Source organism: Leopardus geoffroyi, chromosome C1 (genome assembly GCF_018350155.1).
Source record: "Leopardus geoffroyi isolate Oge1 chromosome C1, O.geoffroyi_Oge1_pat1.0, whole genome shotgun sequence".
Taxonomy (NCBI): Eukaryota; Metazoa; Chordata; class Mammalia; order Carnivora; family Felidae; genus Leopardus; species Leopardus geoffroyi.
The window spans coordinates 213,337,562-213,364,833 of NC_059328.1; the positions used below are offsets into that span (position 1 = coordinate 213,337,562).

The window sequence follows — 27,272 nt, forward strand, 5'->3', positions numbered from 1 at the left end:
GCGCTGTCCGTTTTTATGGTGTCTTCCAGAGAGTTGCATTTGTGTCTCCGTGAACAGCCCCGTCAGGAGACACCCCGGCCCACATTTGGTCACAAACTAACGGGAAACAGCTAACACACATGCCTTTCTAAGTCTTTTTCCCTATTCAGGGTTTGATTTTTGGTGTCTGGTGCGACTTTCCCTTAAAAGTTACGCGACTTTTGGAGTGTTATGCGACCGGGCTCCCAGCTCTCTCGCCCTGCCTTTCGCGTGCAGTATATTACTCCTTGTTTGATCGCTTTTTTAGACCCTAGCATCTGGGGAGCGGACCCTTTGCCCATGGCTCTGTGACCCTTTGTTATTAACGTTCGAGGGTAAAACTGTACATTTGGCAGGAGGATTAGAAGTTACAAGGGTGAGATCACAGTGAGGGCGAGAGAGCCCTCTGTCCCCGGGCTGCCTGTGCTGTGGGGTGCACAGCCCTGTCCTCGCTTTTTAATTTAACCCTTGTCTGTAAATGGGATCGCCACTCTCTGGGGCCGTGGCCTGGGACGTGTCCTTGCCACAACCCCACATCCGAACACATCTTATTCGTTGTCTATTTCTTCCAGGTAGTTCGGTCCCTCGTCTGCAGAGATGACACGGCCCCGTGAGGTCCCACCTTGTGACTTGGCCCTTTCTCTGATCAGACAGGAAGTGGCCACGCTGAGGGCTGGACTTGTGCGTTAGCTCACATTCTACTTCCCACCGGTCACCTGTCGGTGTCACTTCCCCGCACCAAGAAGAAGCGAGTCTCGGGCTGCTCGGGGGTCAACGTGTAGCCCTTACCCTGCCCTCCTTTATATATATATTATTTGTAAGGGCCAAAGAAGATCATAACTCTCCAAGCTCTGTGAGGGCTCAGTGCCCGATGGCTTTTTCTGCCATTCCGAGGTCATGAATGAGTGATCCCCTGAGAATTTGCCAGAAATGCCCCCAGACACACTGCCCTTCAGCTACCGCTCGGTTTACAAGGAGCGTTCTTCCTCCCTGGCCCTTTGCGGCCTTCCCGCCACTTTCAGAGCCTCGTGCCATCTCTCCGGCCGTTTTGTTTCTGGAAGGTGTGAGGGACGAGGCCAGACGCCCCACACACTACAATCTCAAAGGCCTGTGCGCTGGATCCCAGGAACTAACCCCACAGGGAAGCCTCCCTCAGGAGCCATCTCAACACCTCTCCACGCTGACGGTCAGCGCCCGCCCGCCTGACCACTTGTGGTCAGCCTGCGATCCTCCGCGGGGTCTAGAACCCAAGACACGGTCAGTAGGGACAAAGGCCTTCACAGCCTGTCGTGGAGACTCGTCCCTGCCCCGGTTCACGCCGACCGAAGAGGTGGTGATCTTCGCACAAAGCTGTGTCCCCTCACGACTGGCGTGACGCCTCCACACGGCGTTTGTTCACAGCGACCGCCACGGCCCCGCTGGTGTGTGGTTGCCCGCGTGATGGTCCGGTGGGAGCCGACGACCTCAGGCCCCGAGGGCTAGTGCTGGGCTTGTCCCCGGGGACCTGGGGCTCTCGGTACAGGGACGGCCAGGTTTCTAGGTAGGAGGTCGTGTCCTCTATAACTTGTGCAATACTTTTTTCTAGGTAGCCCTTCCGGAAGACAGCCACTAGAGGTTTAGGGGGAAGATTTCAACTTTTCAGCATTCTCTACCAGATGAACTTTAGCTCCTCAGGACTCCTGTTGCTCGGTAACAAATTTTTATCACCTACGTACTTGGCGATCTGTGGAAATGACACGGTCCTGTTCTGTTCTTCAGCACCTGGGTCTTCGGTTCGGTGGAGATGAAGCGGGGGCAGCGGACAAGGCTGTAGGGGGAGCCTCGGGGCCAGCCCAGGGGAAGCTTCCAGACGAGGCCGCGCCCCAGCCGGTTTCCTCTCCTTCCTCCCTGGTGAGCTGCCCCACACACCCCCTTCCACGCTTGAGAGAGATTGACATCTCCCCACCTGACGGTGTCACCTGTGTGGAGAAGGGATGAGGGTCCCCTCGTCCCGGCCCCACTCATAACCCAAATAGTACCTTCTCGTGCTCCGTTGACTCTGCGAGGGGTCCTCTCCCCGGCCCTCGGGCAGCCCCGCCGTGGACCTCTCCCCGTGGGGAATGAGGCGGGTGGGGTAGGGTCGAGTGCCAACCCCAACACATGAACACACAGAGGACCGAGCGGTGCCCCGAGCCTCCCCGTAGCACCCGCTTCTGCCCTCTAGAAGCTACTTACCGTGGGCCAGGGCACCAGAAGGGTGGCAGTTAAGAGTCCCTGGAAGCAGCCCTCACCCCAGCGTCCTCAGCCGTCAGCTGGGATGGGCGGGCGGAGGGGGGGGCTTCCCAGCAGGGCTGAGCCCCAAAAACCACAATGTTAGTGGTGTAATGACATACCCTGTATCCGATCTTTTCCCTCCCCTGGCTCCCGTCCCACTCTGTACAGGGGCTGGCGGGGATCAAGTTCCGAATAAATGACCAGCGTTCGAACCCTTGTCCCAGGCTCTGCTGCTGGGGAAACCCAGACTAAGGCACACTCTGTTCCTTTTGCTAACCCTGAGGCATGAGCAGCCACGCCTGTGGTCAGCCGCTTCATGGGTGGGTCCCCTCTTAGAAGAGCAGGACATGGAACAACCAAGCTGTGCCGCCCGCCCTTCAGGTCACACGCTTCCCGTCCCTCTCGCCTCCGTATTCAGGAGGGGCTGTGGCCACAGCGTGTGTGGCAAAGCCGGACACCAGGTACCTGTGGCCCAAGACAGGCCACAGACCTGGGCCTCCCGTCGGTGCCCCGGGGCCCCCCAGGCCCCGTCAGCCGACGCCCCTGCCCCCAGACACTTCTCTTTCCAAAGCAGCTGGACAGGCCCTGCCACTGCTCCAAAATTGTTCTTGCTGGTCATCAAAAACACTAGCACAACTGGAAAGAAGACTCCCGGTTCCCTCACCCTCTACCTCCTTCCAGAAAAGACCTTTTTGAAAAGTGTAGTAAACATAAGCCTACGAAATGGCTGCGCCATTGGGAGCTGGGGCCAGAGTTGGCAGACGTCCGGGTCTAGACTAGAACTGGCCAAGGGGTCAGGGGTCCTGCCTTGGCCCCCAGCCAGAGGGGCTCCCTGCCTTGCTGGGCCTCCTCAGCTGTCCCTCAACCACTCAACTTTCATTTCTCTAAGTATCCATTGGGTGACAGTAGAGTTCTCTGTTTCCAGCTACAGCCGAGGCTGGGGACGGGGCATTCCTAGAGCGTACCAGACTCGGACACCCGGAGACTTGGAGACCCCGAGACCCCGTGGCATTGAGAGCCCACCTGTCCCAGCTTCCCACGTGCCGTCTTGAGCAAAAAAGAGAGGGCAGTCAAGAGAGGTAAACAGAGACGGATAGATGCGTGATACACACGTGATGTCTGATATGGACAGTAAAGTGTGAAGGGCAGAATTTAGGTGGTGGGTATATGGCTGTTTTGTTTTGAAGCAGCTCTATTGTCTGAAAGAATTTTAGAGTTGCAGAAAAAGAGGCAAAGGTGGTACAGGGAGTTTCCATATCCACCCTGCACCTGGTTTCTCCTATTATTAACATCGTAAATTAGCATGGTGTATTTGTCATAATTAATGGACGAATATTGATGTCCTATTATTAATATGTGAAAGTATTATTAATACTTAAAGTGTATCCATTACTTAGATGTCCGTAGTTTTCCCTTTCCCTGTGCCGGATCCCATCCAGGACCCCACGATGACACTTATTAGCCATCATGTGTCGGTAGGCTCCTCTTGGCTGGGCAGTGTCTCAGACTCTGCGTGTTTTCCATGACAGGCATTTGGTAGCATCCCCTGCAGGTGGGATCTGTCTGATTATTTCTCTCCTGATTAGGAGACCACCCAGAGAGAGCGCTGCCCTCATCACAGCTTATCAAGGGTGCGCGCAGCCCCGTGACTCAATCCCTTGATGTTGACCTTGATCACCTGGTGGAGACGGCATGGTCTGGTTTCTCTGCAGTAAAGCTGCTCGTTCGCTTTCCCTCTTTCGAGTCTGTCCCCAGGAAACAGTTGCTATGTCTGCCCACACTCAGAGTGGGGATTAGGCTTCACTTCCTTGAGAGCAAGTATCTACGTCGATTATTTGGAATTTTTCTGCATGAGGCATCTGTCTCTTCTCCCCATCAGATCATTTTCCCCTGTAAAATTCCCTTGTAGTATCTTCTGAACACTTGAGATGTTTTGTAATACAATGGTGGCAACAAAATAAGTGATCCAAAAAAATTGCCCCGGGGACGGGGATATACGCCCAGCAGATACCGCTGAACCCCAGGGCCACGTGGCTTTGAGGGATGTGAGGGGACCCAGCAGCACCCACAACCCGTCCTCCGGAGTTCACCCTCCAGCTGCAGCCACCCACGGCCCATGGGCGTCCAACAGCAGTCCCGGATGAGGCGGGCCCAACCCGGAACTCACGTCAGCCCACCTGCCAGGGCACTCCACCCCCCCACCCCCTCCAGCCCTGGCTCCTTAAGTCAACAATCATCCTGGACTTCCTGCCTCATCGGCTACCCCCTCCTCCCATCCAGTCGACAGCAAATCCTGCTTGGCTCCGCCTTGAGATGTGTTGGTCTGGGACTTGCAAATCAGTCATCCTTACGATAATTATAACAAGCATTCTCAAATCAGGAAAACTCTCTTCCCTTCTTAGGAAACAGACTTAGAAATTCGATTGTGTGATGATGCAATACGGAAGAAGTATTGATGCGGCACCTGGGTGGCTCAGTCAGTTGGGCATTGGACTTTGGCTCAGGTCATGATCTCCCGATTCATGAGTTTGAGCTGTCAGCCTGTCAGCGCGGAGCCTGCTTCTGGATCCTCTGTCCCCCTCTCTCTCTGCCCCTCCCTTGCTTGTGCTCTCCCAAAAACAAATTATTTTTTTTTTAAAAGAATGAGTATTGATTTGATTTCTGTTTTGTGGTAACTGGTAGGTAAATATTTGCTGACCTCCATGTGCTAAATCCTCCAAAACCACCCATGTCAACAGAGCCCCACTCTTTCAAGGTTCTCTGTTAACCGCCTACAGCCCTCATTAATATTGACTGAGTGATTACCAAGTGTCTACAAGGGCTAACTCAGTCCTCACGACACTCCGATAAGTGGGTCCTCTGGGATCCTGATTTGACAGATGAGGAAACAGGCACAGAGAGGTTAAGCAACTTGGCCAAGGCCACACAGCAGCAGGCAGCAGAGCCAGGAGTGGACCCGGCAGGCGGTACCTCTTCTTTAGTCCGACATTCCACACGCTCTTCCAGCTGCCTGCCTTCCTCCAAAAATCATCAGTAAGCAGATAATTGAGGCCCAGTTGTCACCAGCTGCAGCCCAAGACCTAACCTTTATTGCTCACCTGCTTATACCCATCAGCCTCTCTCCCACATTTTTGCCTTGAGCCCTTCTTTCCAGTTTATCTCTTAACTCAGGCAAAGGACCAGATGGGCACAGCATCCCCTGATGGAAACCCACACTACCTTCAAGCCATAACCGCCCGGACGGACCAAGAGCTCAAGCGGCCCAGACGGCCCAGACCAGTTTGAGCTCAAGCCCTGACTTCCATCTGCGCAGATGGACTGTGGAATGGCCCACGAGTGACCCAGTTACCTGTACCTCATGACAATACTGAAGTCCCCACCCGAAGACAAACACGAGCCTCACTTACATCACACTGTGTGAATAGGCACGTTTCCTCACGGTGCATGCGCGGCCCTACGCCCTCCGCATACGATGACGCCCTCCCCTTTCTAAATATTCATCCTAACCCTAAATAAAGGAAACCCACTCACCCCTGCCGGGGAGTCAGAGCTTCAGAAGTTATTCCCTGTGATCTCTTTATCTGCTTTGCGAGACAACTCACCTGGTGTACTTTCTACCTGTGACCCCCCCCCCTCCCAGGAGCAAAATGAACAGTAGCAAAGTGGGGGTCTCAGAATCCCTCCCACTCTGATCGCCTGTTTAACAGCAAAGCAGCTATTCGTCTGGCACTCTCCTCGTACGTTAGACTGGAGTGTTTTACCGTCATAGGCTCCTGGAGCCCTGTGACGCTCCCAGCCCCGAGGTGCTCCCACCTCCCTGGTTCTCCCAGCCCCGAGGTGCTCCCACCTCCCTGGTTCTCCCAGCCCCGAGGTGCTCCCACCTCCCTGGTTCTCCCAGCCCCGAGGTGCTCCCACCTCCCTGGTTCTCCCAGCCCCGAGGTGCTCCCACCTCCCTGGTTCTCCCAGCCCTGAGGTGCTCCCACCTCCGTGGTTCTCCCAGCCCTGAGGTGCTCCCACCTCCGAGGTGCTCCCCGGTCTCAGTGATGTGCTTGCTGCTCACCTAGGGGTTTTGATAAAAAGCTAGTTCTGGTCCGGAGGGTCTGGGACGGGGCCTGAGATTCTGCTCTTCTAACCAGCCCCCAGGTGCTGCGGCCCAGGGGCCACACCTGGAGAAGCAAGAGAGGGCAGGTGACATCAACCGCTGGTTATCTGGCTTCCATGCAAAGGAATAAGGAGCAGCCCCCAGGCACAGGTTGGGGGTTGAGGGGGTCGAGGTAGATGGGCCTCTCCAGGATGAGGACAGGCCCTGGGTGCAGGGCAGGGCTGTGATGCCACCCGCGATGGCCGTGGTCACCAGAGAGACCAGGGGGGCTGGGTGTGGTGCGGACCAGCCTGGGGGCCAGAGGACTGAGCCAGGCCTGGACCCACACCCGGAAGTGCGGCCACCCAAGAAAGGGTGTGGGTCTGAGCTGGACCCCCACAGTTGGTTGTCCATCCTTCTCCTGCATATCACACCTTCTGTTTCTGTTTCTGGGTCTGTCCCTGTCCCCCTAGACCATGAGCTTCCCCCGATTGGGGAGATCAGGGGTCGGGCATCACTCAAGCTCAGCTGAGAGCTACATCCCAACAGGGGACCACACTGCACGCCTCTAGGGGCACCATCACCTTCCTATCATATCCAAGTTTGTCTATTCAACCTGACAGCTTTCCAGCAGATGGCAGGGGAGCGTCTTGGGGACAAATGCCCACAAACCACCATCAGGACTGCCGCTCAGTGATGGAACAAAATAACATGAACCCAAGCTGGGCTGGTGGCTTAGGCTCTTAGGGGCCAGGAGCTCAGACTTGCTGAAGGCAGGGAGGCGACTGTCCACCCCAGGCTGGGAACCTGAGCGTTCCTGGGTCTTCAAGCCCAGGAAGCAACCGGAAGACTGGCCCAAGTTCTTGTTGAGGAGGGGCGGGCACCCACCCTCCCAATGGACCTTCCAAGAGGGCCTCTGCCCCGTGGCCTGCCACTGCTCAGGAACGAGGCATGTGAGGAGGACATTCCCGAGCTGTCACTGGGGTGGTGGCTCTGAGTCTGGCTGGGGGAAGGATCACCAGCTAACATGGTGGCAGTGATCTCTGTGTCCCATCCGAGATGCAGGCAGACGGGGCATAAGGCAGGAGCACGTGTTCCTCCAGGCTTGGTGGGGATCCTGGGGGCCTGGTTCATCCTCATTCCACAGCAGCCTGTCTGGGGGCAGTGCAGAGGGGATGCCAAGAATTGAGGCCCTCGGGAGGTGCTTCCGGAAGAGCAAGCTGCTGGCTGAGGGTGGCATCCCAGGAGGGGTGGGGACATCCGGTAGCTTCAGGGTGTTCCTCTCCAACTCGTGGTGATGCTGGGTCCAGGCTGGCAGGCACAGGGGAGCCTTGATGAACTAGTTCCTAAGAGGATGAGGCTCTCGTGGGTGAGCTGAGGGCAGCTTCCACGGGGAGGTGCTGTGAGGCCTGGATAAGAGCAGTCCTGCCATGGATGGAGAAACTTTGCAAGGGTAAGAGGAAATCAGGCAGAGCTTAGAAAATGGAGAGGGTTCCTAAGACAGACGGGAGTCTGGAAGAGCCCCAAACACAAGAATAGTTCACTCGACCCAGAAATCCCCTCCACTGAGTTTGGTCAAGAAAGCAGCAGTAGGGGTAGGAGATGGTGAGTAGAAAGAAAGCGTATAATCCCAGCCACTCGGGCGGCGACTGGTTCTGGGGGCTCTTCCAGAGTCTAAACAAAGATCTTTCACCCTTCATAAAAATTAACTCGAAATGGATATAGACCTGAGTGTAAAAAGCAAAATTATGAAACTCCCAGAGGATAACATAGGAGACATGACCTTGGACATGGTGATGACCTTTTCTTTACAACCAAATGGATAACCCACGAAAGAAATGACTGATAGGCAGGACTTCGTTGAAAATTTCTGGGACACCTGGGTGGCTCAGTCAGTTGAGCGCCCGACTCTTGATTTCAGCTCAGGTCATGATCCCAGGGTCGTGGGGTGGTCGAGCCCACGTTGGGCTCCAAGCTGAGTGTGGAACCTGCTTCAGATTCTCTCTCTTCTTCCCTCTGCCCCGCTCTCTGGCTCAAGAGCTCTCTCTTTCTAAGAAAGAAAGAAAAAGAAAGAAAGAAAGGAAGAAAGAAAGAAAGAAAGAAAGAAAGAAAGAAAGAAAGAAAGAAAGAAAGAAAAGAAAAGAAAAGAAAAAAAGAAAAGGAAGAAAAAAGGAAAGAAAAACTAAAAATTTCTGCTCTGCAAGTGACATTATCAAGAGAACGAAAAGATAAGCCACCGACTAGGAGAAATATTTACAAAAGACACATCTGACAAAGTGCTATTATCCAAAATATATAAAGAGTTCTTAAAACTCAACAATAAGAAAGCAAACAACCTGATTTAAAAATGGGCCATTATTAACAGACACCTCACCAAAGAAAATATTCCAATGGCAAAGAAGCATATGAAAAGATGCCGTACATCAGAGATCATCAGAGAAATACAAATTGAAACAGCAAGGCAACACCACCACATACTTACTAAAATGGCCAGGATCTTCAGGGAAGTGAAAAAAATCTTATGGATACGTGTCATTGTACATGTGCCAAGACTCACAGAATGTACAACACCAGGGAGGAAGCCTAGTGTAGACCATAAGGCTGGGTCTTAAGACCATGGGTGATAAGGACACGCCAGTGCAGGTTTATCAACTGTAGCAATGCCCCATTCTGGTGGAGGATGTTGATGACGGGGGAGGCTGTGCATGAGTGGAGGCAGATGGGATATGGGAAGTCTCTGTGCCTTCCTCTTGATTTTACTGTGACTCCAAGATGTTTCTTTAAAAAAGATAGTCTTTTTGGGGGCACCTGGGTGGCTCAGTCAGCTAAGCATCTGACTTCAGCTCAGATCATGATCTCACAGTCCGTGAGTTCAAGCCCCGCGTCGGGCTCTATGCTGACAGCTCAGAGCCTGGAGGCTGCTTTGGATTCTGTGTCTCCCTCTCTCTCCTCCCTTCCTCTACTCACATGCTCTCTCTCTCAAAAATAAACATTAAAAAAAATTTTTTTTAAAAGATAGTCTTTTTAAAAACCTGGGTACCATTAATAAAGAGCTGGAAACCACCGACTCTTCTCGGACTTAAAATAGAGGCTTTCAGAAAAGGACGTGTCAAAGGGAAATCTGAACATTCAGAACAGGTGGAGCGGGCAGCCAGCATCATAAGAAACCTTCAGTCTTCAGAAGATGTGTCAGAACACATCACTGTCACGTACCTGCAGCCAGAACAATCTTCAAAATACATCAGAAGGAAAAAAAAGGACAGCTTGAGACGATGGTAAAGACGCTTTGGATGAAAATGATGACCTTCAGGGATGCGCAAAGTTGATTTCACAAGAAGCCAAAGAAGGGAATAGGAGGGTCAGTGAACAGATGAAACAAAGTGGAATGTTAGAAAACTCGGAAGAGGGGCGCCTGGGTGGCTCAGTCAGTTAAGCGGCCGACTTCGGCTCAGGTCATGATCTCACGGTCCCTGAGTTCGAGCCCCACGTCGGGCTCTGTGCTGACTGCTCAGAGCCTGGAGCCTGTTTCAGATTCTGTGTCTCCCTCTCTCTGACCCTCCCCCGTTCATGCTCTGTCTCTCTCTGTCTCAAAAATAAATAAACGTTAAAAAAAAATTAAAAAAAAAAAAAAAGAAAACTCAGAAGAAAATCAGATGATGCCTCTAGGTGACCGCTCACCAAGGAGGAGTGCCTGGGTGGTGGTCTCGGGGGAAGATAGCCTGGATGATGGGGCCGGGGACCCGGCGTAAGGAACACAGGAGCAAACAGACGCTTCCCGGACAAATCAAAGCACTTTTGAAGAAACTGGTTGATGCCACTGAGTTAAAAGCGTTATTTCAAAACACTTGAAAGGAAATCAGATGCACACTAAATCAGCCGAGGAAGACGAAGTATAACCCCGCAGATGTAGAGTCTTCAAACTGTGAAAGCTTCGCCGAGGTCAGGAAAACACAGAAAGGGCGAGGCAATAACGCCAGCAGAAATTTTGAGTCCTTCCTGAATTACAGCGAGACAAACAAACGAATGCTCAGCAAATAGCCAAGCTGGAAGGAATCTGCCCTTTAACGGGAGAGGAGAATCTTTCCAAAGCAGATGGCAGGACCGGCCGCGCTGGACAACTGCGGAACAGGAGCCAAAATTCCATCGGGAAAATTCAAAAGGATCGTGGGCCGTTACCGAAGCCGGTTTATTTCCCACGAGAGAAAAAACACTCTCGGTGATGGGCGGAGAGCACTGGCGGCTGGGAAGAAAACGCTTGGAACGTTGAGAACATTCCTACATCCAGATGTAAGTCACTGGGGAAGAATGTATGTATTTGGAAGAATATTCTTACATCCCTGATGTTCCACGGGGACATTTGGCAGAGGCCAGGAGGACCCCTGGAGAGGGTTGCCCGATAAAAGGCAGGATGCCCAGGTAAACTGACCAGTGTCTCCTCAGCCTGGTGGTCAGCAGCATCAGGGGTGAGGCATGTTGATAATTCGTAGCTCTGACATGACACGGTAAGAATGACGCTTCACCTCTGGTCCTCCTCCCCCAACCCCCTAACCCCCATCTAATCGTAACAAGCGCATCAGACAAATCCCCCAGTGGGACTTTCTACAAAATACCTCAACACTGTCAAGGTCATCAAAAACAAGGAAAGTCAGGGGCCCCTGGGTGGCTCAGTTGGTTGAGCGTCCGACTTTGGCTCAGGTCATGATCTCACGGTTCATGAGTTCAAGCCCCGTGTCGGGCTCTGTGCTGACGGCTCAGAGCCTGGAGCCTGCTTCGGATTCTGTGTCTCCCTCTCTCTCTGCCCCTCCCCTGCTCATGCTCTGTCTCTCTCTGTCTCAAAAATAAATAAAAACATTAAAAAAAATTTTTTTTTAATATCACAGCCAAGGGGAGCCTAAGGAAATGTAATTAATCCCACCATGTGGGATCCTGGGTAAGATCCTGGAACAGAAAAGTCACATTAGCTAAAAACTAAGGAAATCTGAATAAAGCATGAACTGTAGTTAATAATAGTATATCCATATGGATTCCTGATGTGAATAAAACATCTACATGTAAGATGTTAATTGTGAGGGAAATTGGATGTGAGGCATCTGGGAACTGTCCTTTATATGTAATTTTTCTGTAAATCTAAAAGGGTTCTAATAAATGAAGTTAATTTTTTTTTTAATGTTTGTTTATTTTGAGAGAGCGGGGGAAGGGCAGACAGAGAAGAGAGAGAGAGAATCCCAAGCCAGCTCCACACTCAGCGAAGAGCTCAACGCGGGGCTCAAACTCACAAAACGTGAGATCATGACCTGAGCTGGGATCAAGAGTCAGACGTTTAACCGACAGAGCCACCCAGGAGCCCCTGAAGTTAAGTTTTTAAAAAGTTACTGGGGAGGGGCGCCTGGGTGGCTCAGTCAGTTAAGCGTCTGACTTCGGCTCAGGTCATGATCTTCCGGTCCGTGGGTTCGAGCCCCGCATCGGGCTCTGTGCTGACAGCTCGGAGCCTGGAGCCTGCTTCGGATTCTGTGTCTCCCTCTCTCTCTGCCCCTCCCCCGCTCATGCTCACTCTCTCTCTCTCTCCCTCAAAAATAAATAAAAACTTAAAAATCATAAAATAAAATAAAAAGTTACTGAGGATACAGGAGATTCAAATACTACCAACCAACCTGCCATAATCGACATTTGTGGAACTTAAAACCCCAAACTGCACAAAATACACAGTTTTTTCAAGTGCACGTGGAACGTGTGTCAAGATCAACTGTATACAGGATCACCAAGTGAGGCTCAACAAATCTGAAAGAAAAAGTATTTAAATTATTTGGGGTCCGTTCTCTGACCACAGTGGAAATAAATTAGAAATCAATTACATAAAGACAGCTCTCAAATCCCCCAAATATCTAGGAATTAAAAAACACTTTTCACAATAATCCTGTGTCAAAAAAGAAAGAAAGAAAGAGAAAGAAAGAAAGAAAGAAAGAAAGAAAGAAAGAAAGAAAGAGAAAGGATGAGGGAAACTAGAAAGTATTTTAATATAAATGAAAATAAAAACCTAATATATCAAAAGTCATCCTGGCCTCCAGCTTCTTTATCCAGGTGACTTAACCTCGTCCCATGACTTTAAATTCTGTCTGTAAACTGCCGAATCCCACATTTTTAGCTCCGGCCCAACCTGCCTGCAGAGTTCACAAATCAAGCTGCTGTTTGGTATCTCCTGGATGCATTAAGAGCATCTAAAACCCCAGATGCCTAAGAAAATTCTAGATTCCCCTTCCATTGCCCCACCATGCATCCTATTCCTTAGCCCTCCAACCCAGGAATCATCCTTAGGAATTCTCTTTCCTTCCCACATTCTTCTCTTCTACTTCCAGCCAATCTTGAATCCACCCACTTCTCTCCGTATCCAGAATACAAAGCCTCCCTTTGCAGGGACCCTGTCAACCCCCCACTGTGTATCTCTAGTGCCTGGCACAAAGCAGGTCCTCAATTTATAAAACTTGGCCGGGGGTGGGGGGGTGGCAAAGGGAAGGGGTAACTCTTTCCCAGTCAGGGGATGTGGAAAGCTCAGTTGGAAACTGGAAGGTTGTTTGGTGAGCGTCCAGCAGGGCAGAAGGGTGGGTGACGACAGGGCAGAGCTGAGGGGCTATCTCAGCAGATTCTGGAAAAACCTGATGACGTCTCCTTGACTCACCAGCGCATCTCTCTGTTGTCTTGTTTGCCCCCAAGTTCACGCGTCCCTTCCTTAGCTTTGATTCACTGCCATCCCCTGGCCGGTAGGTGACCCTGACTCAGTGTTGGCTGAATGAGTGAGTTTCTACAAGCTGCCTGGTCCCCACCCTCTGAGCATCCGCGTTCTACCTTCTTCCCGCTAACACATTCCCTCCTCGCCCCAGGGCCAGCAGGATCCGTCAGGTCTGCGCTTCCTTCGGCTTCACCGCATTCCCACCTCATGGTTCCCCACTTGTAGGTGTTCCTAAACCTTCTAAGCTCGTGTTTACAAACCTTTCTTAGAGTAAGCCCTTCATTTCAACCATTATCAAGTTTCATTTCAACGAAACCATTAAGTTTCGTTCTAAAGAGAACATTCATCTCCATGGATTAGTCCCCTCGAGCTGCCCTAACAAGTACCGTAGCCTGTCTGGCTTACACCATAGGAAATTACTTTCTCGCAATTCTGGAGGCTGGAGGTCCAAGATCAAGTTGTTGTCAGTGTTGGTTCCAACTGAGGCCTCTCCCCTTGGCTCGTAGGGGCCGCCCCCTCGCTGTCTTCACATGGCCTTCCCTCTGTGTGTGCCTGTGTCCTGATCTCCCCTTCTTATAAGGACTCCAGTCGTATTGGATGAGGACCCACCCCCAAGCCCGCATTAACTTCATTACCTCCTCAAACATGCGGTTTCCAAATGCCATCGCGTTCTGAGGTAGTGGGGTCAGGACTTCAACTTGGGAAAGGTGGGGGGGACCCAATTTAGCCCAGGACGCTATGTGTCATCGATTCTTAGACTTGCTCTTTCGTATCGACAACAATAATTACAGCCTAAAAAGATGTCATTAAGCCAGCCCGAAAGACAGCTCAAAGCCAAAAGAGAAATGCCTCCCACACCCAGACCAAAGCCCCGACAGCCACATTCCGGTAACAAGAGTCACTTTCTGGGCCTGCAGACCCCACTTCCCCACGTGATGAATAGGAACTGTGCTCTTTCTTGTGGGTGAAACACAACAGCATTGTAAACTATGGCTATGAAGGAATGGACAAGGCAGTAGGAACGTATATATTCCACTTTTCTCCTAACTGAAATTTCCACTTCTGTAAAGAAAAGACGGGCTCCGGACTGGACAAGAGTGAGTCGTAGCTAGCTCACCCGTCTCCACGCGTGGACTCCTCGTTCCCCTGTCCCTCCATGGGACACCTCTTCACCTGCCCTGACCGCTAGCCAGTGCTGGCCACGCCCGCCGCCTCTGTTTCTGCTTTCTTTTCTTCAAATTATTTATTTATCTTGGAAATAATCACATTGACTTACTTATCTGTGTCTCCTTTCACTAGAATACACTGTGCAGGGCAACAGTGGGGCCCTTGTCTGTCTCGGTTCGCGTTTGTACCGCAGCGGCCTGGCCCCTAAGATCCGTCGCATCAGCCGATTCGGAGTGAATACATAAATAGCTGCTACATTTTCAAGTGGCGGTTTGGCTTTAGGGTGACTTTTTCATATTCATCTTCCGAGGTGTACTTTGCTGAATCCAAAATGTTGAAAATCGTTTGCCTTCCTTCATGGGGAGGTGACAACAGTCTAACCGGGAAGGTGATGCCTGCGTGGCATTGAAAGGCAGCAGAAGCGCCACACTGGTAACGGCCACCAGGGGGCGCCACCGAATCGCCGTGGCAGGCAGCGGAGGCGGCAGCTCGGGACCGCGGGGCGGGTTGCGGGTGGAACTGGGAGTTCCAGTTGTCCGCGGCGCCGGTGCGCTCACGCCCTCCAGGTATCCCAGGGGCAGCAGGAGGGGCCCGGCCTGCTACGGGGTCCCCAGGAAAAGAGTCGGCCCCGAAAGCATTCCCTTCACGAGAACAACTACAAATATACAATACCTGGGTAAAGATGAGCCACAAGGGGCGCCTAGGTGGCTCAAGTCAGTGGGGCGTCCGACTCTGGATCAGGTCATGATCTCACCGTTGGCGAGTTTGAGCCCCGCGTTGGGCTCTATGCTGACTGCTCAGATCCTGGAGCTCGTTTTGGATTCGGTGTTTGCCTCTCCCCCACTCACACTCTGTCTCTTTCTATCAAAAAATGAATAAAAATTTTTTAAAAAGCCACAAAATTTTACTGGGGGCCCTAAAGCTTAAAATAAATGGAGAGACAAACCAAACTCCTGGATAGGAATACTCATTCTCCCCCAAATTAAAGCAGCCCCCAACAAAAATCCCAGTAGGGTTTTGCAGACAACTGAGGAAATTCATTCTAAAATTTGTCTTGAGAAGCCAATACATTACAACTGTCAAGAACTTTTTTTTTTTAAGTAGTGAGTAATGTTTTCGATGTTCTATATAGAACAATGCTAGAAGGAAATATTAGTGAATATATAAGTTTAAAGAGTAGAGAGTCTTTCTAAGTGTACAGGCAAGGAAGAAATCCTAATGGAAAATGTGATGAATTTACATATCAAAACAGTCCATGAATGCGATAAAAAGGCAAATGTCAAAATGGGAAAAATACCAGTGACTTCTGGTGGACGGAGCTAATAATCTTAATATGCAAAGGAGTCTTCTCTGTGTTTTTATGAGATAAACACGGGAATGGAAAAACGGGAAAAGGACACAGGCAGGGCCTCACGGAATAGGATCTGGAGCCCCCCCTGGCTAGGGCCTTGCGGTTTATTCTGGGAAGTCCCAGAAGAGGCGGGCAGGGTCTGATTTGCGTTTTAAGGTGCGCCCTCTGGCGGCTGTAGGGAGAACAGACTTTGCGGGGGCGGGGCAGACCCCGGTCAGGTCAAGGTGAGAAACCAAGGAGATGGTCCACGTGAGAAGATGACGCGGACCAAGGTGGGAGAAGCGGTCCGATTGGATAGACTTTGGGGACAGAGCTCAGGGAACCTGCTGAGAGCTTCAGTGCGAGGTGTGAGGCAAAAAGGCAACAAGGATGACTTCAAGATTTGACCTCAGGGGCGCCTGGGTGGCTCGGTGGGTTAAGCGTCCAACTTCGGCTCGTGTCACGATCCCCGGGGCTCCGTGCTGACAGCTCAGAGCCTGGAGTCTGCTTCAGATTCTGGGTCTCCCTCTCTCTCTGCCCCTCTACCACTCACGCTCTGTCTCTCTTTCTCTCAAAAATAGGTAAACATGAAAACAAAATTAAAAATACAAAAGGTTTGACCCCGGCTGCTAGAACGGAGCTGTCCTCGCTGAAGTAGGAAGGCTGGGGAAGAGCAGGTATGGAGGAGAAAGTGTTTTGGCGGCGGGAGTGTGAAGGGTCACCTCCCCGCGTTTCTGGAGGGCAGGTTGTCAATATGTGTCAAAATATTTTGCAAGACACGGGCCGTTTTAAACCAGCGGACCCGCTTGCAGCCAGGAATCCAGAGAGCACTCTGCATACGGGCGTCTTCGTGGCTGCTCTGCTTGAAGGGCAAACGTGGACAAACAAACATTTCTTAGATCCATAAAACATGGCTCATCAAAGCATAGAATTCTATACACCCATTTAAATATCATCTGTGTCTGGTCACGTGGAAAGGTGTTCAGAACATTTTGTTCAGTGGAAAAAAAAAAGCAAATTAGAGAACTGTATGATTCCATGTTTTACAAAATAAATTCTGCGAGTGTTCGTATGCGTGTAGAGCAAACCTGAAAGAAAATACACCAACTGCACGGTGATGGAGAGACCAGCAGTCATCCTAGGGAAGGGTGACTATGAACAAGGCTGCTGTTAGGCGTCGAACCGCGCCCCCTAGAATTCATATGTTGAAGTCCTAAGCCTCACAGGACCTTAGAATTTGACCTTATTTGAAAATAGAGTCAATGCCAAGGTAATTAGTTAAGATGAGGTCATTAGGATGGGCCTTAATCCAATATAAAAGATGTCCTTGCAAAAAGGGGAAATTTGGAAGCACACACACACACACACACACACACACACAGAGAACACCTTGGGAAGAAGAAGACAGACATCAGGGTGGTGCTCTACGTCCCAAGGAGCAGCAGAGATGACCAGGAAACCAGCAGAAGCCAGGGCAGAGGCCTGGGTCAGACTTCCCCTACAGCCTCAGAAGGAACCATCTGTGGCAACAGTGTGACCTTAACTCCTAGCCTCCCAAACTGTAAAACCCTACATTTCCGTCGTTTGAGCTACTCAGTTTGTGGGGCTTTCTTCATTAAGGCAGCCCCAGCTAACTAATACAGCTGACTTTCTCTACTGTCTGAAGTTTCTGCAATGTGCATGTACTGAATTTATCCTCAGAAAAAGAAAGCATCTCCCTTTTAACTAAATTTTCATTGAAAATTAAGTCTCTGATGTCATGTGATAAAACAGGTAGAAACAATTTGCCTCGAAATCTATTTATTGTTTTTTAACATTTATTTATTTATTTTTGAGAGACAGAGGTAGAGAGCGAGCAGGGGAGGGGCAGAGAGAGGGAGACACAGGATCCGAAGCAGGATCCAGGCTCTGAGCTGTCAGGACAGAGCCCGACGAGGGGCTCGAACTCACAGACCGCGAGATCATGACCTGAGCCAAAGGTGGATGCTTAACGGACTGAGCCACCCAGGCGCCCCAAGCCTAATATTATGATTTAGTCATTAATACCTATGAAATGGGATTACCTATTTCCCCGAATCTGAACACCAGGAAAAGAAAGTTCATCTTCAGTTGCAATGAAAAGAAAAGAAAAGAAAAGAAAAGAAAAGAAAAGAAAAGAAAAAAGGGGAGGGAAGGGAAGGGAAGGGAAGGGAAGGGAAGGGAAGGGAAGGGAAGGGAAGAAAAAGAAAAGAAAGGAAAGGAAAAGAAAAGAAAAGAAAAGAAAAGAAAAAAGGGGAGGGAAGGGAAGAAAAAGAAAAGAAAGGAAAGGAAAGGAAAGGAAAGGAAAAGAAAAGAAAAGAAAAGAAAAGAAAAGAAAAGAAAAGAAAAGAAAGGAAAAGAAAGGAAAGGAAAGAAGGAGAAAGAAAAGAATACACATGAAGAAAAGAGAAGGAAATTAATTTTTTAAGGCAGAAATAATTAGAAAACAGGGGAAAAAACAGAACTGATAGACCCAAGAGGTAATTCTTTTTAAAAAGTACATAATTAGCAAATATCTGGCACTTTAAATTATGTTAATGGAAAAATTGACAAATTATTATTATATCAAAGTATACGTTTTCACTTATCAAATTAAAGGGTACGTCTTATGTGACTTCCCTAAATGTTGGTAAGAGCAAGATGTAGCCATTTCTCTCCGGTATGGCTGATGATGAATTGAAAGCACATTTCCAGAGAGAAACCGGGCGACGTTTATAAAAAGCCCATGAGATGGGGCCAAAGATCTACATACACAGATGTTCGCGAATACGTCGGAATTGTTCATCGTGCCAGATGTATTTGTTTTCTATGGCTGCGGGAACCTTATCGTAAATTCCGCGGCCACATAATTCCCCATCTCGGAGTTCTGTTGGTCAACAGTGTAGGCAGGCTCTGCCGTTTGCTCTGCTCCTGGGCTCACAAGGTCAAAAGCAAGGTGCCGGCCAGCTGGAGCTCCAAATCTGGAGGGTCTGGCAGGGGAGGGGGGAAGGCACTACCCGGGTTCATTCAGGTTGTTGGCAGAACTCAGTTCCGTGAGGTGCCTGGACCGAGGTCCCTGTCTTCTTGCCCTCAGCTGGGAGTCTCTCTCTGCACCCGAGGGGCACCTGCATTCTTGTCACGTTGCCCCTGCCCCATCTCCAATCGGCGACATCACCCCTGTCTTTCCATGCTTCAAGTCTGTCGGAATTCTTCTGCCTCGCCTGTCTCACTGGAGCCAGAGAAAGTTCCCTGATTCTCAGGGCTCCATTGATTTGATGAGAGTGGGACCACGCACATCATCTAGGATGTGGGTAGGCGAGGTGGGGTGGGGGGATTCTGCCCACCTCTGAGAAAATGCTGACTTTTTTTTTATAATAACTTCTTTTTTTTTTTAAGTTTATTTATTTATTTGGAGAGAGAGAGAGAGAGAGAGAGAGAGAGAGAGAGAGAGTCCCAAGCAGGCTCTGCACTGTTGGCACAGAGCCCAATACAGGACTCAAACTCATAAACCCTGAGATTGTGACCTGAGCTGAAACCAAGAGTCCATTGCTTAACTGACTGAGCCACCCAGGCGCCCCTGAAATTATTTTAAAGAGAAAAAAAAGCAAGATATTAATCAGGGTTTCCCAACCTTGGCCCTATTGGTATTTTAGATTGGATAATTAATTCTTTGTTGTGGGGAGTAAAAAATATTGGGTGAAAAGTAGCAAAGTATTCACAGTGGTTATTGTGGGTTTTGTCGTAATAGTTGTTTTATTCTCTTATGCTTTTCTACACTTTTCAAGTTTGAATGGCCATTACTTTTAAGCACTATTTTCCAGAGCAATTTCTCCTCAGATAGGTTTTCCCACATGAAATCTGTGTCTTTCTTCTCGGGAGAAGTTCTACTTGATGGCACTTCAATGCCCTCCTCCTGTACTGTTGCATTTTTTGTATATTCATAGCTAAAATTCTATTTTTCTTGCTAATTTTGTCAGATTTTTGTGTCAGGATATATCATCTGTGCCTAAAATAAATAGAAGCATCCATAGAAGTAGCCATTCCTTCATTATGAAAGAACTATCTAGTTAAGGGGTCTGCCTGTTCAGACCATTTTTTGAGATCATTTCTTTGAGAACTTTCTTCAGTAGCTTCCTTGATTACAGGGCATTATGATATTCTAATTCTTCTTTCGTTCATGTTGGCCATTTGCACTTTCCCATAAACTCATCTAATTCAAAATATTTATATTGATTAGATATGATTGTATATAAAATAATTTATAACATCCACCTTATCTATAATTATATCTTTCTCACTGAATTAATATTTCTCTCTTATTTATTACTAAGATGGTCTATAGATTTGTCTCTTTCCACTGATTTTCCCAGAAGAACTCTCTCTTCATATACTCATCAGGTATAGCAATTATGGAAAACAGTATGGAAATTCCTAGAAAATAAAAAACAGACCTATCATATGACTGGACAATTCCACTACTGGGTATATACCCAAAGGGAATGAAATCAATGTCTCAAAAAAGATGCCTGCACCTCTGTGTTCCGTGCAACATTATTCACAATAGCCAAGACTTGGAAACAACCCAAGGGTCCGTCGACGGATGCATGGATAAGGAAAACTATATATATAATGGAATACTGTTCAGCCATAAAAAAGAAGAAAACCCTCACACCTGGGACAACATGGATGAACCTGGAGGACATCATGCTAAGTGAAATAAACCAGAGGGAGAAAGACTATACGATCTCATTTACATGTGGAGTCTGACATAGTCAAACTCATAGAACCAAAGAGTAGAATGGTGTTTACCACAGGCTCGGGGGGGGGGGGGGGGGGGCTGGTCAAAAGGTACAAATTTTTAGTTCTGAGATGACTAAGTCCTAGGGATCTAAAGGGCAGCGTGGAGACTAGTTGATCGTACTGCGCCGTATACTTTAAATTCGCCAATGGAGGAGACCTCAAATGGCCTCATCACACAGACACGAAATAGCAACGACGTAAAGTGGTGGGTGATGTGTTAAGTAACTTAATTATAGTGATCACTTCACAATGTATACCTACATCAAACCATCACACTGTACCCCTGACGTACATACACAATTTTCGTTAGTCAATTTTACCTCCATAAAGCGGGGGGGGAGAGATAGTTCAGAAAAAAGAAAAACAATATATATACTTACCAGTTCTTCCATTTTTCCATTTTTTCATTAATTCATTTCCTTTCTTGTCGTCGGATTTGTTTTGCTGTTCCCTCCCTCGGTTCTTGGTGTCCATACTTAAGTCATTCACTTCATCTTCATTTCTCGTATTATTAATTTGTTGAGGTTTGGTTTACTTTTTTTTTAGTAATCTCTACACCCAACACACGCTCCTCTGACTAGTTCTGGAAATAACCAGAACGTTTCCCGTTTGACATCCGCCTCTCTGTTTCATACATGGTGTTTTCATATATGTAAATATATCAAAATTTCCATCACGATTTCTTGCCTCGTGTAGTTAGAAAATTCTCCACACCAGTATCTTCTTCTTCTAAATTTCAGCACACCATTTGTTGGGTTGAAACTGTAGTCATTTTTTCTTTCTTTTAAAGTTCTTGGCGATTGCAATGACCAGTTTGAGAATAGTATTTCTACTTGTCTGCAAAAGGCTGTTAGGATTTTAATTGGATCTGCTGTGATTTGGAGGGGAATCAACATTTTCGTCATCTTCCCATCCAGGAATACCGTTCGGTTCGCCTCTCCGTTCTACTTAGGCTTTCTGCCTTCAGGAAAACGTTGTGCCTTTCTCTACACAGGTCATCAAGTTTATTCCTAGGAATGTGACGTTTGTGGTTTCGCTCCCTTGAAGGGAATGTCTCACCCATCCCAGCGCCGACGGCCTGTGCCAAAGCTGCTAGGTTGATGTGACGATTTGCAGGAAGCCTTTTTAGTGGGGTCACTGCGGGAGAGTCCCCTGTCCCTGCGGTCCCAAGACCTGGAGAGAGTGAGAAGCCCCTGGAGTTAGCAAGGGGTGGGGGTGGAGATTCAGTCCCAAGGGCTGTATGGCCGCAGCCCAGTCACCATCCCACCTCTCTTCCAAAGTGACACTTTCCACCAAAATACTTTCACGGCACCGATCCAGCTTTGCGGGTCACACCTACGGCCCTGGGTGTGGCACGAGGATACCAGAAAGGGCTGGCGGAAGATTCCAAGTGGATAACCGAGAGCTTCGTATCCCGTCCCTCGGCCAGGGTGGCTCTGGTGGAACGCGCTCGCTGCCGTGAAAGTCTCACCTTCCGGTCTGTGGCCTGACGACGACACACTAAAGAGGAAACCCGGCCCCCAGTAAGTACCCAACAGTAACGGGTGGAACGTTCCCGAAGGACGCTGTAAGAATGTGCACAGAAGCTCTGTTGGTAAGAGCCCCACACTGGAGACAACGCAAGGGTCTACCAGCAGGAGAGCGGATGAGCACATGGGGATGCGCTCAAGGTTGAGCCAGCCCCCAGCACCCTCCCCGCGGGCCACCCTCACGGTCGGTCGTGACCTTAAAGATGCCAGAGGGTGGGGCGCCTGGGGGGCTCAGTCCCTTAAGCATCTGACTTCAGGTCAGGTCATGATCTCGCGGTCCGGGGGTTCGGGCCTCGTGTCAGGCTCCGCGCCGACAGTTTGGAGCCTGGAACCTGCTTGGGATTCTGTGTCTCCCTCTCTCTGTCCCTCCCGCACTCATGCTCAGTCTCTCCATCTCTCAAAAATGAATAAACATTAAAAATTTTTTTTTTTCTTAAGATGCTGGGTAGAAAAGAGCACATACTGTGAGATTCAAGTGTAGGTAAATTTTTTTTTCAATAGACAAAGCTCCTCACTGGGCGGGAAATAATGGTTACTCTTGGGTCCGGAGTGGGGACAAAAGGGAATGTTCATGTTCTGTTTCTGTCGCTGCTGGTGACATGCGTGTGAATATTTCTGTTTTGGTTTGGTTTGTGAATATTCCTTGAGCTGCACACTTATCATCTAAGAACATTTCTGTATATATATTATACTTCCATAAAATGTATTCTTCTCACTCTCCCCCCCTCCCCCAAAAAAACTGTCTAAATCAGCAGTTCTCAAATTTTTTGGACTCAAGACCCCTTTAAACTCTTAAAAACATCAAGGAGCCTAAAGATGTTTTGTTTATGTGAGATATACATTTAATGGTATTTAACATATTGAAAATTAAAACTGAGACATATATGGGATATTTATCAAGTCATATAAAAGTGACAGCACAAGCACAAACTTATTACATGTTAATATATATAACATTTTGATTTTTAAAAACTGTGTTTTCCAAAGCAAAAAAAAAAAAAAGCCTTTTACTTTTTGGCAAATATTTTTAATATCTAGCTTCAGAGGAGAGAGCTGGGTTCTCCTACTTGCTTCTGCTTCCAATCTGTTATGACACCGCATGTCATGTAACCTCTCAATTACCCCACTGTACTCTCATGAGAGAATGAGGTTGAAAAAGGCAAATAACATCTTGGTGTTATTAGAAAAATATTCTGGCCTCCACATCCTCACAAAGAGTTGTGGACATGCCCAGGTGCTCCCAAAACACACTTTGAGAGCCAGTGATCTAAGTAGATTAAAATTTGGGGAGGGGGGTGTCCAGGCTCCTACAACTTTAAGCCAAACTTACGTGCACCTCACTGCTCCCTTATGAGAATTTTCTGGTGGTGAATCAACTCCCAAGAATGTTTCACCTGTTCTTCCTTCACAAATGGCACGTGATCACCAGGCCAGCTTTATTGTATTCTCTCTGTAGTGTGCTGAAAGACCCAGGCAAAGGCCTTGGTCTAGAGTTCTCTCTTCTGGCCTGCTGAGGTCCCGAACTTCCACACTGACCTCTCCACTCAAAATGTCACCACCTTGATGATTTAGATGGCATGGGTAAATTCCTTCCAAGACACAATTTACTAAAACTGACTAAGAAGAAATAGAAAATCTGAATAGCCCCATGTTTCTTAAAGAAAATGAATTCATAATTAAATGCCCACCCATCATAAAGATGCTGGATCCCCATGCCTTTATTGGTGAATTACATCAAACATTTTAAAGAAGAAATAACATCAATCTCAAACTTTCTCAGAAAACAAAACAAAACAACAAAAGAAACGGAGGCTGGGAAATTCCCTAACTTATTTTATGACGTCAGCATAACCCTGATACCAAGAACCGGCATTACAGAAAAGAGAGACTGATAGCCCTCATGAACATAGATGAAAACAAAACAAACAAAAAACTTAATGAAATATCAACCAATTGACTCCAGTAATATATAAAAAGATCAATACAAGTGAGGTTTATTCCAGGAATGCAAGCCTTTTTTAATATTCAAGAATCAATTAGTAAATTCATAATAAGAGACAAAACCCATATGGTGAAGATAATATATTTGACCGGACGTAATACCCATTCATGATTAAAACTCTCCGCAAACTAGGAAAAAAAGAGAATTTGCTCAGTCTTATTAAGGATGTTACAGGTTGAATTGTGTCCTCCAAAAAGATATGTTGAAATTCTAACACCCTGTACATGTGACTATATTTGGATATAGGGTCTTTTCAGATATAAGAAAGTTAAGATGAGGTCATTATTGTGGGCTCTAATCCAATATGACTGGTGTTATTATAAAAAGAGGAAACTGCCATGTGAAAACAGAGACACAGGCAGAAGCGAGCCATGTGATGATGGAGGCAAAGATTGGGGTGATGTGTCTGTGAGTCAATAATGCCAAGGTTGCCAACAAATGCCAGAAGCTGGAAGAGGCAAGGAAGGATTGTCCCCTACAAGTGGAAGAGGGAGCATAACCCTACTGAAACCATGATTTTGAACTTTAGAGCTTCCAGAAACTTGAAACAATAAATTTCTGGTTTTAAGCCACCCAAGTTGTGATGTCAGCCTGTATGTCAGCCCTAGGAAACTAATACAAAGGACATCTATGCAAAACCTATAACTAAATTACATTCCTGGTGAAATAATGAACATTTTCCCTCCTAAGATAGAAACGAGGTGAAGATGTCTACTCTCACCATTTTTATTCAACATTGTACTCGAGTCCTAACCAATATGGCTAGGGGAAAAAAGGCACAAAGATTGAGAAAAAGAGTAAAACTGTCTTTGTTCTCAGATGGCATGAGTATATTTTAGAAAACCCGAGGAATCTATAAAAATACGATGACAAAGAGATATATTAAATTTGCAAAATATAAGATTAATTTTCCAAAATCAATTGTATGCCTATATACTACCAGCAAAGAATTGGAAAATAACATAAATGATAAGTGCAATAACGTCAAAAACGTAAAACGCTTAGGAATAACTCCATCAAAAAATATGCAAAACCTCTGCACTGAAACCTACAAAATATTGGTGAGAGGAATTAAAGAGCTAAAAAAAAAAGGAGATCTACCACGTTCATGGGCTTAAATTCAATACTGTCAAGACCTCAGTTTTCCCCAAATTGCTCTCTAGATTCAACTCAAACCCAATTTATATTTAACAGGTTTTGTTTTGTAGAAGTTGATAAGCCAATTCTAAGGTTGTATGGCTCTAGAAGGGCCAGAATTATCTTGAAAAAGAAGAAAAATATTCACACCACCTGATTTAAGACTTAATAGAAATCTACAGTTAAGATAATGTGAAGTAGCATAAGGATAGAAAAAAAATAGAGGAACGTAACAGAACAGAGTGCAGAAGTAAGCCAATATATAAAGTGTCAATTGATTTTGAAAAAAGTGCCAAGGCAATCCAATAGAAAAAGGAGTTTCTTAAATGAACGATCCTGGAACAGCTAGACAACTGTATAGAAAACAAAACAAAACAAAACCTCTACTCCTATAAAAAAAAAAAAAAAACAACTAAAAATAGATCATAGACTTATATGTAAAGCCTAAATCTACAAAGTTCCTAGAAGAAAACATACTCAAATATCTTCACAATTTCAGGGTTTTTAGACAAAACCCTGAAAGTGCTAACCATAAAATTAAAAACTGATACATTGAACTGTATCAAAACTAGAAACTTCTGCTCGCCGTAAGACAAAGTTAAGAAAACGAAAAGACCAGCCACAATCTGAGAGGAAATATTCACAATAAATATATATGACGAAGGACTTGTCTTCAGAATATACAATGAACTCCTACGAATCAATCATAAAAAAGATAATCCAACTTCTAAAATGACCGAAAGACTTCAGCAGACAGTTCACAAAAGAAGTTATACAAAGGATCAATACCATAAGAAAACATACTCAACATCATTAGTCATCAGGGAAAGGCAAATTAAAATCACAATAAGATATAACTTGTTGTATCAACTAAAATTGCTAAAATTAGACTGGCTGACAGCACCAAATGTTGGTGAAATTGTGGAGCCACTGGAACTCTCATACATTGCTGGTTGAAGTGTAAAGTGATACAATCCCATTCCTAGGCAGTAGGATACCAAGGTGGGGGCAGGGCCGTGTGACCAGTCTGGCCCAGGTCAGGCCGCAAGGGGGTGCAATATCTGTGGAGAATTTAAAAACAATAATAAGATGAAACCAATGAAACTCGGCTCACTTTATATTATTTCTAAACAATGTCATGTGATAAAATATGCCTGTCTGCTGGAGTGGACCATTCCCACCTCACCCTTTGTGATGTTCTTTATTCAAGACAAATGACAATAAATGTCAACCAAAAGTGCCGTGCACACAAATGTTCACAGCACCTTTATTCATTATAGCCAATGATGGAAAGCAACCCAAATATCCATAACCAGGAATTTGGATAGACGACTGCAGTATGCTAACAAAATGGAATATTACTCAGCAATAAAAAAAAAAGAACAAAGTATGGGTAAATTTCATAAACATTGTGAGAATTTGGCAGGTGGAAGGTTTAATGTGATTAGGTCCTTGGTTGCAAAGTTGCATCTTAGGGCTTTCTGTTTTCTGCCACAGGGATTAATATAATGCTTGATACGCAGGGGCATTTAGGAAACTCTTTCTTTTTTTATTTTATTATTATTATTATTATTTTAATTTTTAGAAAGAGAGTGTGAATTGGGGAGAGGGGCAGAGGGAAAGAGAGAGAGAGAGAGAGAGAGAGAGAGAGAGAGAGAGAGAGAAAGAGAGAGAGAGAGAGAATGAGAATCTCAAACAGGTTCCATGCTCAGCAAGGAACCCGATCCCACAATCCTGGCATCGTGACCTGAGCCAAAATCAAGAGTTGGTTGTTCAACCTACTGAGCCAACCAGGCTCCCTGAAAAACACTTTCTGAATGGAGGAATGTATGTTGGGGATGCTAAGTGGGAATCTAACCAAGGGTTGGGACTTAACTCTTCAAACACCAAGATTCATCTAGGAGTTCTTAGAGTTGGTTAACAAGAGTCCATAGCCCGTTCCTCTCTGGCTCTTGTCCAAACCAAATTTGTCTCCAAATTATCTTCTTCCACCTTCCCTTTCCCTCTCCCAGTTCCCCAGGACAGTGGCCTTAGCATCAGTTCAACCTTCCTTCTTACCATGTTTGTTCTCAAGTCTGATAAATTCATCCAAGACCTGAACCAGGATGGTGGAGTCTGGGATGTGAGTACCCAGGGCTCAACACAGCCACTCAAGACCTGACAGGTAGGACAGGTCAGTGGAGGGCTTCAGACTGTCCTCAGGAAGCTTTCAGACTCCCCTAACTTCCCCTGTC

The 27,272-nt window shown here is 47.2% G+C and overlaps 1 long non-coding RNA gene across 1 annotated transcript; it reads right to left on the reverse strand.

The window, feature by feature from the left end:
• Window positions 1-6,941: 6,941 nt before the first annotated feature.
• Window positions 6,942-14,945, reverse strand: LOC123599604. Its single transcript, XR_006713223.1, has 3 exons — window positions 14,349-14,945; window positions 12,004-12,130; window positions 6,942-7,795 (listed from the first exon to the last, which is right to left on the reverse strand). It is a non-coding gene; the product is annotated as an uncharacterized LOC123599604 (long non-coding RNA).
• Between the last annotated feature and the right edge of the window lie 12,327 nt (window positions 14,946-27,272).